The sequence below is a fragment of the Limulus polyphemus genome, unplaced genomic scaffold (assembly GCF_000517525.1).
Source record: "Limulus polyphemus unplaced genomic scaffold, Limulus_polyphemus-2.1.2 Scaffold970, whole genome shotgun sequence".
In the NCBI taxonomy this organism is placed as follows: Eukaryota; Metazoa; Arthropoda; class Merostomata; order Xiphosura; family Limulidae; genus Limulus; species Limulus polyphemus.
The window spans coordinates 147,003-153,782 of record NW_013666580.1 but is presented as its reverse complement, the minus strand read 5'-3'; the positions used below and the strand labels follow the sequence as shown (position 1 = coordinate 153,782).

General features: G+C 31.9%; 1 protein-coding gene across 1 annotated transcript in view; it reads right to left on the bottom strand.

The window, feature by feature from the left end:
• The window catches only part of LOC106461488 (prefoldin subunit 5-like), a 26,303-nt gene that overhangs the window by 18,596 nt on the left and 927 nt on the right, over nucleotides 1–6,780 (bottom strand). The window lies entirely within an intron of this gene.

Genomic DNA, 6,780 nt, shown 5'->3' with positions numbered 1-6,780 from the left:
GGAAATGAAAACAATCGTGTAACACCAGAATAGTAATAATTGAGGCTTTTCTTACAGAGGACAGTAAAATTTTGCCTTGCTACATTTTTAAAGTAACTTTCCCAAGTCTGAACTTAACCATCATATAGGCATCTAGTTAAGCAATTGTAAAGACTTAATTTAACTCTTTCAGCACAGGCTCGGTCTCTGGGACCGACCTCGTAACCATCTTGTGCTTGTTATAGTTTTCATGCTGTAACTTTTAAATTAGTAAGTGAATGTTAATGAAATTTATCAGATTATCAGTAAACATTACAATGTTTTCATACAAAAAATATCAAGTCTTAAGGTTTGTAAAGCAATGTTTCTCTCATGTCTTTTTTTTTCTTTCACATCTTGCAAAGTAATATTCATTTTAAGATGAAAAATACTTTTGTGCATCAGAAAATGTTCAGATTTCACATACAAAATCTTTATAACATCCAGATAGTTATCAAACATTTCTTAAGAAAAAACTTTATTCAGTAATTCATCTCTGTACGGGTTCGGTAGATTTGACCGATCTCGCAACCACCATACAAAATTTGGAAATAAATATAAATTATGCCTATTTCGTTCTAGAATGAACACAAATACATAAATGTTTAGATGAAATAGCTTAAATCTCATAACATTAAACATTTATATATATTTATTATATTGACTTTTCAGCCGTGCCTGGCTAACAATACAGAAGTTACAATGATGTAGCACACGTGCACTCATGTTACCGTATCAAATAATATAAAACTGACCATTGGTCTTTACAAAGTGACCTGTCTTGGGCACAACTCAGATGCACTCATGTTACCATATCAAGTAACATAAAACTGACTCTTGGTCTGTTCAAAGTAACTTGTCTTGGCTATGTTTTAGTGGACTAGTATTTTGTAAAATAGTCACATTTCAATTATTATACAATACATATGTATATAGATTATTGCTATTTTGAAATAAGTTCTTAAAGTTATTTTTTCCTAAAGCATAGAACAGTAAATAAAGAAGTAAATCAAACAATTATCTCTTCTAGTTACAACCTTTGTACTCAGTTGCTGCTTGACGTAGGTTGCTAAGGATATGAAACAAAGTAACTTTTTTTAGGTTTTATATATACATTTGAATAACTATCATAAATTACTACATTAATACAATAGAATTCCACTATATTTTATCAAGCTTAGTAACTAAGATGTATTTTAGTCTAAGAAATATGAAATTTCGAACAGACTAAAGACACACCCTCCCTACCTCCTTGAAATCTTGGTTCAAAAGAAAGGAATGGTGTCCTAAGAATTTAAAATGGATAAGAAAGTCACTAGGGGGACATTCTGAGCTTCCGGTTGGTTATTCATGTCATATATAGAAGTAAATGTGTATAAAGGAGCATTTTCGAAAATGGAAAGAGGTGAGTGGGGTACCACTGTGTTTAATTTATTACATGAGCAATATCTTAACAAATAGAAAAGATAAGACCTTCTTATTTTATATTCTAACTTGTCAATATTGGTAATTTGAGTTTCTAATTCATATGAAGCTATAGACTTAGTATTTTGACTTCAAACCAGTGCTGCATTCAATATACCATGTGACACACAAAAATCAGTGTTTATAAGTTTCTTTAATATTTACTTTTAAATTAAGAAATTGTGTAATGTATAGTGCTCAAATTTGAATTATAATCTACAGTTTGATACCAAACTTATTGATAAATTCATGAAATAGTAGTTCAATAAAGTTTTGAATGCAAGTCAACAAACGAGATGGCATGGCCTTTCACCCATAACCTGTCTTCGAAAGGGTTAACCAAAAGGCTTCATTTGCTATCACACAATTACAAATAAAAGTTTTTACCATTATGATAAGTCACTCTTCAAGTCAAACTTTCATCTTTTATCAACTTAATTTCACAACTTACCTATATCTCTTTGTTAAAAAATAAAGCTTGTACTACATCTTTAGTCATCAATTCATTCAATTATAAACTAGCTAGTATACAATCTTACATTTAACATTTACATGTTCTTATATTTCATAACTTAACTGTTGGTTTAAACTTTGAAACTTGACATTTTTGCTTACTCTGTTCCAAAATGTGCGAAATGCCTTTCAAATACCTTATAGTCAGCAAATATGTGTGTAATAATGCAAGTTTATACTTTTTATAGTAATTGCAAGAAAATTAATAATTTATAAAATTAAAAGGTTATGATAACATGCAGTATAGAATAATGAAATAAATATTCTGTAAATACTGTAATGAGTACTTAGATATTGACAAAACGTTTAATCTGTTGAAACCATTACAATGTCATACCAACTAACATGCATTTTCCTAGTCAGTGAAAAATATTCAATGTGTAAGTAAACAATAGGCAACTGTTGAACTTAAAGACTTCACACTGTCAGTTTAGTTATTACCAAAATTGCATCTTCATTTTACTTTACGGTAAATCAAATTTGACATGAATATGATTTATAAATAAGTCATTATCAAATTCTAACCAACTACTTGTAATGCTAATGGCATAGTTTATTTCAAGCAATGGCTAATGTAATGCACCCTATGAAAGATTATTTAAGCATATGACAGTAAAGCAGTATTCATACCAGGTTTATTTCAAGTGATCTCAGTTCAGTTTGTTTGCTTTGATAAATGTGCTAGTTGATGAACTTGCCTTGTGTACAAATATGCCAAGTTCCTTTGGAAATTAACTAGTTTGTTTTCATGGTTCCCTTCCATGTTTTGTCAGCACTCAGTTCACACTGCAATAATCAAGGGGACTCTGTTTGTTTTATGACTAGATGATTAAGTTGTCCAGCATTGTGTTTTGGTATATTTTAAAGATAGCAATGATTCTGGAACTCCTATTTTGTGTTGAGTAATACTGTTTCATTTTTTTAATCTTTAGAGAATCAAATAATGAAGAACACAGGAGAAAAGTGAAGGTCATTTTGAAATAGTGCTCTTGTCGCCTTCACCACATCTATAATAATAGCAGGAATCTAGTGTATTTTGTGAGGATGAACCCAATTTGTTTGCCAAACCATACAGAGTTTGGAAAAAAGTCCCTAAAGGTGTTGTCATCAGACATGGGGTATTCATATTTGAATACAGCTTTAGGAGTATTCGTACTTGTATTCAAATACTTTGGTAGGGAAAGCTCTTAAGTTTCTTTGCTGCTTGAAACCAGCCACTTCATCTTCAGAGAATACAGAGATCAACAGCTACCTCGATGGTCCTTACATTCCTGAAGAAAGCAACCCTCTAGATTATTGAAACATCCATGAAAAAACTTTCTTATCCTATTTCTACTAGCCAAATGCTATCTGAATGTTCCAGGCTCCTCTGCCCCCATTGAGCATTTATTTAGCATCAGAGGCAAAACCCTCAGATCTGATCACTGTTGCCTCACTGACAAGACATTTGAGAGACTCATATTCATAAAGACAAATGGACAGTTATAATATCTATAAGTTTACTTTACAAATATATATTTTATTCAAAAACTTTGTTATTGTATTTCGAAAAACAGAAGTATTGAAATGTTATTAATTGTTCAGCTTTTGTTTGTTTCAGTTCCTAAAAAGTTTGTTTCATAAAATAAAAGTATTGAAATTTATCATCTGCTGTTTTACAATTACCTGATAAAATATTCATGAATGTATCCCCATGAATACATTCCTATGTATTCGTATTTGAATATTTGGCATTTTTCCTGTATTCATTTTTGTATTTATACAAATATGAAGTATTCGTTTTTGTGTTCAATTACTGATCTCCAGTATTCACCCCATTCCTGGCTGTCATAGAATAAGATAAGTACAATAATATAGAGACAAGGTATGCCAGGATGTATTACCAGACAACCCACTTGTAGAAAAAAAACAGAACTGAATGAACAGTAATTTAGTTACCTCATCAATAAAATAATAGTAATTCTCTTTACAAGATAACATGTAAGCATTGTGTAAAGTATTAAACAAATCTAAGCATTCTATGTCCTAATATTTTTATTTACACATAAAATAATCCAACTTTTAATTGTAATATTATAATAGGTAGCTTCGTTGGGTAAATATTTTACCTAAGGCGATCTAACACAAAAAGTGTCTATTCTAAAAAATATCTTAAAACATATTAACAAGATCTGGTGTATAACATCTAATTTAAGACTAAATAACCTGTTGGCCCATCTAGTCCATTCCATCCACTAAACTAAATCAAACACTCAAAGCTAGGCCTTATCAATTAAATATTTATCAAGCCTTCCCTTAATTTACTGCATCCACCACATTTACAGGCAACACATTTCCAAGGCCACCACCTTGTTAGATAAAGATGGCTCCAACCCTACCAAAATTTATACTTGTGTCTCCTGTCTCTACCATTCCCACCATAAAATATTAAAACATAACGCATCAACATAATCCACTCCCTTAACAATCTTAAATACCTCAAACAGATCCTAACACATCTTTTCTAAAAAAAAATAAACTGTCATAAGACAACCTTTCCTTCCTAGGTATCATCCTAGTAGCCCTCCTCTTAAGCCTTTCCAACAATTCAATGTCTCTCCTAAGGTAAGGAGCCCAAAACTGAACACAATACTCCAAATGTGGCCTAACCAATACATAGAAATTATAACCTCTTTAGACTTTTATCCAATTTTTCTGTAGATAAAACCAATATCAATAGACCTCATTCTCATTTTACATTAAGTTTGTACATATTTTAAATTCCAATGACACTAACAATTGAATTTGTTTAAATCTCCTATCTCACTTCCATGATTACCAATATTCATATTAAAATAAGTATTTAATTAGTATTATTAAATGTTTCTAGGAATTTGACACTGCTTATATTTATGTTGATAACAATAAATGTGTGGATTTGATATACCTGTATCCTCTGAAAGGCTTTTGACAAAGTGCAATATGAAAAACTAGTAAAGAAAATGATCTCTTTGGGTGTGGAAAGTAAGTCAATGCAATGAATTAAGGGCTGATTGGAGGAAAGGAAGCAAAGAATTATAAAAAATGAGGTTCAATCACAGTAGAATGAAGTTGCAAGTGGGATATCTCGGGGATCTGTGCTGTAATCTTTACTCTTTTTGATATACATTAACAATATTGATATGGGAATGACCAACAAACTGGCCAAAGTTTGCTGATAATATCAGTTTTGATAGTAATTGGCTGTGAGGAGGGTGCTGTGGTTTTCCAAAGGACTTGGATCATTTAGAAAACTGGGTAAATAAATGACAGATAGCATTTAATTACTCTAAGTGCAAGGTAATTAAGGCATGTAGGCTATCCTAATTTAAGCTATAATTACCACCTTGATGGAAATCAACTCATCAGTGTTACAGAAGAAAATTATCTTGGTGTTTTAGTCACAATCAGTCTCTTAGTCTTAAGCCTTCCAAGTAATGTGCTTTTGCCAGTGGGAAAGCAAATAGGACATTTGGTTGTATTTACAGGAATAATGAACATAAGTGAAAGATTATCACTTCTCTGTACAGATTTCTGGTTAAGACTTCATTTAAAGTATCATATTCAGTCTTGGGCTACTTACTAAGAAGGGGACCGAGTTGTTGGAAGATGTTTAAAGGATGGCTACTTGAATGATTCCTGGGATCAAAAGGCTGCAATATAAGACCAGATTAAGGTCCTTAAAAATATTTTTTCTTGGTAAAAGAAGGTTTAAAAAGGATCTGATTGAATTGTTCAAAAGTATTATGGGAATAGATAGGATCGATGCATCAACTATTTTCATACTGCTGGTAAGAGTGGTAAGACTAGAGGATAAAGATTTAAGATTTGGCATGGTAGTTGTTGTCAGAATATTAGGCAATTTCATTTTTCTAACAGGGTAGTCAGCCTTTGAAATAGACTGTCTTCAGAGGTGATAGATGCAACAGGATTGGGAGAATTCAAGAGAGAGTTTGATGAGTAACTGGGGAGACAGGGCTTGGTGTAGGCAAAGGATGTTTAATGAAATGAAAGGAATTGCAATGATAGACTCCTTGCTGTCTCTCAGATACTGTTATATTCATTAGTATCATTAATATAGCACTGCATTTATGATAAATATTTCAGGGTGTCACTGCTATCCACAACACTTATTAGAAAACATTACCAAAACCTTCCTAACAAAGAAACTCACAAATCCAATTAAGATACCAACTGTACCTAAATTTACTATATACTCGTGTCCTCCTTATACTGGCAAACAAAGCTTAAATTTTAAAAATCAACTTAAACGCATACTTGGTCGTTACTACCCTCAAGTGGATTTAAGATTAGTTTTTAAATCCACATCACGCATAAAAAATTTCTTCCCTACTAAAGATCTCCTCCCCATTCCTAATTGTTCTTGGCTTGTCTATCTTTACACGTGTGGAGACTGTAAGGCCTCCTAAATTGGGAAAACCAAACACCATTTAAAAGTCAGAGCCTATGAACATATGGGAATTTCCATTAAAATGCAAAAAAAAATTGAATAACCCCTGTGTTTCCTCTATATGCCAACACAGTGAAGAAACAGGACATCAACCTATATTATCAAATTTCTCTATCCTCTGCAAGTCTAACACTGACCTGGAATTATTGGTCAAAGAAACCCTCCACATCAAGCAGCACTCTCCAACTCTGAACAACATGCAGTCTTCATTTAAATTATACATTTTTTAATATGTTCGTATTACTGATTTTTCGTTTTTTTCTTTTCGTTGTGTTTTCTTGCTGTAGTTTCTCCCC